Genomic DNA, 9,997 nt, shown 5'->3' with positions numbered 1-9,997 from the left:
AGCCACTCCTTTCACTCCATGCACAGATTTTTTCTCTCTTCTCCTCCTCTCCTCTCCTTCTCTCTCTTTCCATTTGTTAGGTTGGACCAGCTGCATGTCCCCCAGCAGTTGAGGAGGTGGTTGTCTCCCAGGGCTCTGACCCCCAGCACCTACGTATCAGGCTGGACCAATGGGACTGCTGTCTCGACATCTCACCACACCAGCCCTGGCTGGCAGCCAGGTCGGCTCACAAGCACACATGACACCACAGCTGCCCTTCAAGGCCAGAAGTGAGATGATTCTTTTTCTCCTCTTACTCACTCCAATGGCTGGCTCATGCCAGCAGGACAGCAGCCAGGCCAGGCCATTAAAACCCATATGCCACACAGTCAAGATAACAAGCCTCTTAGCAGTATGCCGGCAATTTATGAGATTAAGTGACGCTTGGTCTCCCACTTTCTTGGATTTTATCTGTTTCTCTGTTTACTTTATCTGCTTATTTATTTTTGATTGTTATGGAGTTTTTAACTGTTGCATTATAGGCCTGCTAGAGTCATGTGTTTGTGAAATGGGCAGCTATATAAATGTGCTAAATAAATAAATATACATATACATATGTATATGTATATATACATATATATATATACATATGTGTGTGTGTGTGTGTATACACAAAAAAATCCTAGAAGAAAACTATATATATATATATATATATATATATATATATATATATATATATATATATTTCTTTCTTTCTTTCTTTCTTTCTTTCTTTCTTTCTTTCTTTCTTTCTTTCTTTCTTTCTTTCTTTCTTTCTTCTAGGATTTTTTTTAAAACTTTCCAGACTAGTCTATAATCTTGAAATTTCCTGCTGGTTCCCACCCACATTCTCACCAGCTCTGACCCTGCTTAGCTTTTTAAGGCTCCACTAAGGTCAGATTACAGCCTTTACCTGCTGTGCAAGTTGGAGGAGAAAGAATGATTAAACACATGGAAAGTAATTATCTTCACCATATTTCATTTAATTTACACACACATTTACATTAAGTTAAATCTAATCGCGTTTTTGTCCTGGCCATGTAATTTTCCTGTGCATTCTCAGAGACAAAGTTCACATGCTAAGCATGGTCCTTTCTTAGAAGAAAAAGGATTAAATTCTTGTACTACAAGAAATTCACAATCCTTCAGTATGAAAAATCAAAAGCTTGCAGTGATGTTAAGGATCCAGTTTTTATATTTAATACCAACCTTCACTGAAACATCCTCAGCCTTTCTAGTTATAAAAAGAATAATGGGACAGCCTCCGTTTTATGAGGACTGCTTAAATGAGTTGAATTAGAAGTGTGGGAGAGAAAGAAATATATAACTTCTTTGGAATGTTAAAAGGATTCATACATATTTGCAGAGTTTTCTGCTTCCTTTCACATTTCCATATATCAAGGATTTCAAACAGTTCTGCTCTTGGTGGCCAAACAAGAGCCTTCTGATCAGAATATAAAACCAAAGGAACATATCAGTTACCATTACAATTAAAATCAAGTTTTTTCTTCCTGTTGACCCAGATTAAACTGTTGGGTAGCAGAAACACTTGGTCTGGATGGAAGAAAATGTCATCAGAGAGGTGAAAATCTTGGCTGGATTATTTTTATACCTGGGAATCAGCTGGAGCAAAATGCATCTCCTTCTCACAGAGAGATGGCTTTGAATTTAAATCAGGCTCCAATCCAGTCATCCGATATTGATCCTACTTGGATATTCTAATATTTAGATCAGATCATTCAGTCCAGCTTAAGATGATCCATGTTTTGCAAGAGGTTGGCATAGACATGAGAAGGAAGCCTAGAAATACAAATGCATAGGTCAGAGAAATTCAAGGGCATCCATCAGGGTCAAAAAAGTCAAGATGGCAGCTAAGCCTGCACAATTGAACCCCCACCCTTTTTTTCCCCATGTCTACAACATTTTTTGACTCCTCTCCCAGATGTCTCTGCAAATATTTTAAACATTCACATTTAGTGTTTCTTTCCAAGATACATACAGTATTCCTTTAATTTGTCATTGGAATTATATTGGGTTATTTTCTTCTCAGCTCTATATTATTCTATTCCTATTATTAATAGTTTTTCAAACAAACAAACAAACCCTAATGATAACTGACTTTATTGGTGATATATTTATCAAGGAAATTATTCTCCGATAAATTTGGTGGCCGCCTCTGTTGGTCTCAGAGCGTATGGCTAGAGATGCAGTGATATCATCACCTTTTCAAGTTCATTTTCCTTTTTCAAAATTTAGAAAATGAAGATGCAAAACTGGTGAATAGAACCAGAGGTTTAGCAATTCTATTTTGCACCTTTGGCTGACTAAAATACGGTGTTTGGCTAGGACCAGCGAGAGCCAGATTCAAGTCCATCCTCAGCTACAGAAGCCAAATGGTGGACTTTGGGCCAGTCACACTCTCTTCCAGCCAAACTGACCCCACACGGTTATTGTAAGGAAAAATGGGAGATAGGAATGCTTTGTACTTCATTTTAAGTTCCTGGAAGAAGGTAAACTGTATGTAAACTGCAAACTGTACCCCCCAAAATAAATGCTTATATGCACATATTTTATTTCATGTATGCATTTTATATATCCAGTTGATTAGAGATAGATAAATAAGAAACCTGTTTCTTCTTTGGCTCATTGCTTCTACAGTCTAAGTACTCATACGGATAGGAAGTTTTCCTGTCTTTTTGTTGGTATCTCCCTTTGTGTATTTTGAATTCATAACTTCATGCCTGCACTCAAAAATGACCATGGACATATCCTGACTTTCTTCCATGTATTATCCTTTGGGTATTTGAAGAGGTCTATTGTATCTCCCTCACTTTTCCCCTCTCAATGCTCAAAATTCCCTGTATATTGGGAGTTACAGTACATTAGAGCTGTGTCAAGCTTCCCCAAAATGATTTGATTCCATGAGTGTTTGATGGAATCACTCCATCAATGCAGATCTACCAAGTGGTGTGTCTCTCCCCCTACTTATAAAGCGAAGCAAAGCAGCTGTGTTATTTCACTTCACTTCTGAGGCCTCCTCCAGCAGTTCCAGTAACCAGAACCTTAGCTACTGGATATCCAGCCTCTGGATTTTTGAAACTGCTGGCTGAAGATTTGAGGCAACAGAAGACATCTTATTAAGGCACATGGTTTCTATCAAAGTGACTCCAAGTGATTTCAAAGAAGCCTTTTAGACATCATCCTGGAGTCAATCTTAAATCATGGCAATTTCATAAGCATCTTCATGTGATTTCTTGACAACTGTACAGAAAGGGTTGGCTATTGCCTTTTTCTAGAATATTTTCTTCAACCTCCCCTTCTATCCTACAGCCCTTGGATTTGGTGGGTAGTCTTCCATCTCAAACCCAACCAGATCTGACCCTGTTGAGCTTTTCTAAGGTCAGGAAAGGCCAGCTAGATTTAGAGTCTGCTGCATTTATAAGTGGGTAATGAATGTAATTAATTGCATCATCTTCTTCCTCTTGCTCACTGTCATACCTAAGTCCTAATGCTCTTCCATCCAATTTTTCTGAAAAAAAAGAAAGGCCTTCTTTCTGGTATCTCTGATGATGAAGTGGTTTTGTTTTGTTTTGTGAGAACTGGACCAAGCTATGTTCATAGCATGCACTGTGTTGATGGGGGACCATTGGGAGGAGACTGAAGAAGTTTTCTGATTTATGGTCCAAAAAGGGTTCTTCTCTGCTAAACTATATGGTCTTAGTTCAGCTGTGGGCTAATGACCCCATGTGGAACCAGGTACAGGAAGCAAGTTTTGAAATCAAAGTTAATTTAAATGTTCTTGCTTAAAGGAGTCAATAAATCAAAGGATCAATGTGTGTCTCATATTTTTAACCGAGGAGCTGGCTTCCAGAAAAAGAAGTCTCTTTTCCAGCTATCAGCACGTCACATCCTTTTGTTCCTTCTACTCTTGCTAATGGAGGGAAACAGAGCCCATGCCCAGCCATTTTTTTTTATGAGTCCATCTCGGCCATCCCTTAATAAATTATGCATTTTCAAAATGCTGCACAGTCTCTTCTCTTATTAATAATTCCAATTTCCTTCCAATTGGTGAAGTCAAGCATGTGTTTTTACGACTTCCTGGCTACCCCATTATACCAGGCTGAAATATGTTTCACATCTATACAAGCAGCATTTGGAATGGTCTTTAAAGCTTTGTTGAAACTGAGACAGGTGGCTAAACTTGGAAAGAAAGATAGTCAGAGTTGTACATCCTGCCGGCTTATTATTCCACATACCTGTGGTTCTGGTGGTTCCTTCTATTTCAGTGTCTACCCAATGACATTGAGTCCTAATGGGGGCCCCTACCTTGTCCCTTAGCACAGGCAACATCAGGATAATGGAGGACAGAGTTTTCAAGTAATTCAACATGTTCACCCTGGATCAGACACATACAGTGGCAACCAGCTCTGAGAACCTGATTCTACAGCTTAATGGGTAGCAACTATGGCATCTGTTGACTCCAGGGCAACCAGCCCCAGGGAGCAGAAATGGAAGAGGGCCTTCAGCATCCTGGCCACACTTGTGAGCCAACTTAGTTGAACTCATCATTCATTGTATGGCTGTCAGGCCCAGCCCCAAAAACAGCGGTGGTGAAACTGCCCAGTTAAGTTCCTTTATTTGCTTACACCATATAGACATAATCTTGACAGACTAAATCTATACTACTGCAATAAGCAGATACGCCCTGGGAGATTCTAGGGAATGGCCATCCTCAGTCTCTTCCTCTTCCCACACTCCTGCTCCGGACTGTGTTGTCTCTTGTCTCGGCCCCCTTCCTGGTGGCCTTGCTCTCTGTTGCTATCCCCCACATCACCTCCTCTTTGTAGATACATTCCACCACAATGGCATAGAATACAAGACTATATGATGTTTTGGCCTAATCCACTAGATTTCTTTTTTTGCTGTTTTTATGATCAGTGAGCAGGCAGCCATGTACTAGATTGCGTGCCAAAGTCACACATCCTTGTTACATTGATTTTCCTGGCCCTATGTCAGGATGAAGTGGGCTGCCTCCAAAGGGCATTACCTAGGTTAGGAAACTATTCCCAAGTGTTGTTCCCTTCAGATTGGGAAGTCTTACTAAATGAGTGCTTCTCAATAAGAGTGCCCACCCTCTGGAAGAGCTTCCCACCAGCAATCCAGATAGTGTCCTCCTGTCTCAGCTTTAGGAAGGCTGTGAAGATGGACTATGGAGAAAAGTGTTTGGGAGGTGAGATCTGCTCATTGAGTGCCTCATAATGTTAGTGTTATAGGCCATAGGCTAATAATACTCTGTTATTTGTTCTTTTTTTTTTTCACTTTTAACTGTCCATACCCCATCATCCTCATGGAGCGTAGTGCTACTAAAATGCAGCAAGTAAGAACATTTTAATGAACTGGTGAATTCTGTGCCACCAGGTGTACTTGAGAAACTCACAAACCTGGACTGGAGGGCAACAATCCATGGTCACTTCCCAGCAATCAGAATTTAAGATTTGCTGCCTAGGATTCAGGAGCTAGTAAACAGCCATCAATTTTAGTAGCCATTGACAGCCTGATCCTCTATGAACCTGTCCAATTCTGTTTTAAAACCATCCAGATTAGTTGGCAATGAATTCCTGTTTTACCATGGGGGTTGGGGGTAGGGGGGTGAGAGGAATGTTGGGACCCCCTGTTTCTCACTGAATCTCTCTGCATTTAGTTCCAGTGGAAGGTCTTAAACTTTAAGACAGATCAAGAGATAGTAAAATTTGTCTCTTCCCACTATCTATGCCAAGCCTGGTTTTATAAACCTCTATCATGTCTCCTCTTACATTTCCTCGTAGAAAAGCTGTTGAAGCCCTACTAACCATTTTCCATGCCCCTGTTTTACACCCATTCTAACTCTATCACAACTTTTTTTCAAGTATGGATAACCAGAACTCCGTGCCCAACTCCAAATTGGTCTCACCGCAGATTGATATAATGATGTTAGCGATTGAAATCCAAAGGCATGAGGATGTGTGACAGAGCAGGATCCAAGCCAAAGTCTTTGGGGGCCCACATAGAATTTTTGACTGCAAAGATGGCCAATCCCTTTAGCTTCTGTGATTTATCACTGATTAATACATCGGCTATGCACAGAGTGGCCCATTTAAGGGTTTGCATAGCAATTTGCAATTGGGGGAGTGGTGATATCTGTTTGCGTTCGTGTTTGGGTTCCATCAGTGAAAGCTATTAGCACATTTAGGAAAAAGTCATTGTTACCATGAAGAGAATGAAGGTATTATGCTAATACAAGGGAGAGAACTATGGACTGGAAGCTTGCCCAGTGCTACAGCACTTCTGTATCAAAGGCTGCCTTTGATTCAGGGTTTCTTCAGTTCATAATTATTTGCTTTATAATGGATTTGCTGGTCAATCAATTCCATGGACTTAATGGGAAAGCTGAGAATGGTGTCAGTAGGAGCTCGTGTCTGGGATATAGCTGGAAGTAGGGAAAGTAACATAACCATTTAAAAGATAAAAACTGTCACCAACTGTTAGGCTAAACTGGCATTTATATTTTCATATTTTACATAATACTGGACTCCATTTAGTTAAAAACTTAGCATGTTGTTAAAATGTAGCTTTGTTGATGAAAACTTGTCTTCATCTATTAAATTGTTCCATATTAATTCATTAATGCTTTCATTTCTCTTCTTAGGAGAAGACAGGTTTGTGTGATATGCTAAGTGTAGGTGTAACGTGTTATCCAAACTAAATGCAGGTTTGAGATTTTCCCCCTTCCCTCTGGAGCAGAAGAAGCCTTGTATTAAAGAAACATGAAGACCTTATTCTTGTGATATTCAATTGGGAGAAATAATGGGTATAAGTTGCAGCTCTCTAGATTTTATTTACATAAAATAAAAAAGTTGCTGATGGTGGGATTGGTACAATGTGGAAGAATCAACCTACAGAGAGTCACGCATTTCTATTTCTGGAAGTGTCTGAGAAGTCTGGACAGCCACTTTTTGAGTGTGATTAAACTGATTTTCCTGGACACTGCAGAGGGTTGGACAAGATCATCTGGGTGCTTCCTTTCAGTGCCACAATTCTCTGACTGTAAGCAGAATTACAGCCATTGTGTTTGAATGGTTTCGCTACTGGACTAGGGCCAAGGAGATGAAGGTTCAAGAATTGTCCACCATGGAAGTTTTTTGGGTGATTTGGTTAAATTTCTCAGAACAGATTTCTCAGTCTGACCTATATCACAGACTGGTGGTGGAGGAAAAAAAAAAATGGAAAAAGGAATGCTAAGTAGACCACAGCAAACTCCTGGAGGGAAAACCGGAGAAAATGTAACCAATGATTAAATAAGCAGAGATAACAGTTTAATCCTGTCCCCATTCATCAGTCCCTAACTAAAAACCATTCTAACCCCACCTTCTGGTTTTCTTCAGCAACAAGAAAAGGACTTGAGGATGATGCAGAGATTCATCCATTTATCTTTTTGCCTAGCATTGCATGGAGATTATGTACTATTTCTCCTTCTCCCTTATTTTGATCCGATGCAGAATTCTTCAGGACCCTTTAGATTTAACAAAATGAGGAAAGTATCTATGAACTCTTTGTAATAAATAGACAACACCTAAGAGAGACACCTTGATTAAAGAAATACCTCAAGCATGGGGATGGCTAGCCCCATAGAGGCCTCCTGTCTTCAGCCTCAGATTTCTCATTTTCTTGGACTCTCCTTCCCCTTTTTTAGAAATGCTTTTAACTGATGTTTTATGTATTTATATATATTTATGTTTTTAATGTTCGGTGTGACTTGCCCAGAGTTCCCCCATTGGGGGGAGATGGGTGGGTGAGAAATTTAATAAATAAATAATAAATAAATAAAATATAGAAACTCCACCTTACAGTAAAAAAAATATAGACACATACACACATAAGCTGAAGGCAATTAAATGCAAAGCTTCTGAAACAGTTATTGAAACGTGTGGAGCCTCCTGAGCAACAAGAAATAATGATAATAATAATAAAAAACATCAATTAAACCACCATGCCATTGCTCTATTGTCATAGTAACAGTGGCATAAAAGTTTACGTCAAAAAACCCGCCAGGAATGTGTCAGTCTATAAGCAGCCAAAATCCCAAGGTAATCATTCAGAAGTTCAAAAGAAGCTAATAAAAGAAGCCCGCAGGATATCCAGTAATGGTTGTGTTGTTCTGAGAAAAAGAGAAGGCAAGGGAATCAAAGCTTTGAATGGTAGGAAGGGAAATTTAGTTGGATGGAATGGTGATCTGAGAAACCAAAATGTAGGAACACCTGAACCTTAAGTTGGTTATTCCAAAATGGTACTGGTGATTTTCTCTTTCTTTCTTTCTTTCTTTCTTTCTTTCTTTCTTTCTTTCTTTCTTTCTTTCTTTCTTTCTTTCTTTCTCTCTCTCTCTCTCTCTCTCTCTCCTTCCTTCCTTCCTTCCTTCCTTCCTTCCTCCCTCCCTCCCTCCCTCCCTCCCTTTCTTCCTTCCTCCCTTTCTTCCTTTCTTCCTTTCTTCCTTTCTTCCTTTCTTCCTTTCTTCCTTTCTTCCTTTCTTCCTTTCTGATTCATATTGTAATTTATTCCATCTGTTATGTTGTGAGCTGTCCAGGTTCATCCTGGAGTTGTGATGGTCTTAAATCAAATCAGTTATTGTTACTGTTATCCTATCCACCTGATGGAGTATTGGAAAGAAATTATGAAAGGGGATTCTGTCCATCAGCAGGAAAACTCTCCAAAAGCAAAACAGAACAAGACTAAATTTGATATTGTGGAGAAGCTAGAAAAAGAAAGATTAAGACTGAACATGGACCAGATCGAGCTGGGGGCTTAGATTCCCTATATTGAACTTTTCTCCCAACCTGCAGGAAGTATTTGGGGATGTGTTCTGCATTTGAAATAACAATTAAAATGAACTGTGGTGTTCTTGGCCATGAAAAAAATCTAAATGTTATTAATTTAAATTTTATCAAAATATCAAATTTTAATATGGATATTTATATTTTTATTGTTTTTACTGTTTTGGATTTTAATTGTGAGCTGCCTAGAGTTACCCTCTGGGGAAGATGGGTGGCATATAAATTTAAGAAATCAATAAATCCACAGAGACAATAGCTTTATTAACTTAACTAAAGTTTTGTAAGAGTTGTGTAAAGTTTTGAGGTTTTACTGAACTCTTCTTCCATCATGATAGTTAAAAGCTGAAAGGCAAAAAAACCCAAAAAAAGTAAGGCAGCTGATTTTTTGAGTCAAGTCTATCCCAATTCACATTTTTAGACGATGTGAAGAAGAACTTCCAGATACACAAATTTGCCAAAAGTTGCTGGGATCGAGGAACAAGCCAATGGTTGCAGGTTCCTATTGTTGAAAATATAAATTCCAGCTGTTCAGAACTGTTTCCAAGTATACGCAGATTCCCTGGCTAGTGAAAATCAGAATGAAAATCAGCCACACAGTCTTTTTATTTAGGAAACTCAACTCAGATATACTTTTTATGACCATCTTTGACCAGCATAAGATGGAAACATCAGCACAATGATAGAAAATAAGAATAACATTTAAGATATAGTATAAGAATAGTAAGCAAAAAGGAAGTCTTCAAATTACATACATACATACATACATACATACATGTGTGTGTGTGTGTGTGTGTGTGTGTGTGTGTGTGTGTTATTCTTACCAACTACTAATGCATTGCCATCAAATATGCTATATGGTAGACTACAAAAAATTCCTAACTCTGAAAGATTTTGTCCCTGTAATGGTGGATCATATTTTATTGCATTGTGAATTTTAAGTCTTTGGCAGGAAGTTATCTGACCTATTTTAAAATCTAAACCAGGAAGGAATACTTCTGAGTATGTAAAAATGTTATTTGCAGATGAAAAACCTGAGATTACAATGGCAACAGACAGATTTTTAACACTGGCTATAAAAACAAGGTTTTTAGTAACAAATCAATGAGTTGGGGTTT

The sequence above is a fragment of the Python bivittatus genome, unplaced genomic scaffold (genome assembly GCF_059951505.1).
Source record: "Python bivittatus isolate LINGU-HERP-01145 unplaced genomic scaffold, Pbiv_v1 ctg000570_np1212, whole genome shotgun sequence".
In the NCBI taxonomy this organism is placed as follows: Eukaryota; Metazoa; Chordata; class Lepidosauria; order Squamata; family Pythonidae; genus Python; species Python bivittatus.
Note: the sequence above shows the minus strand (reverse complement) of the source record.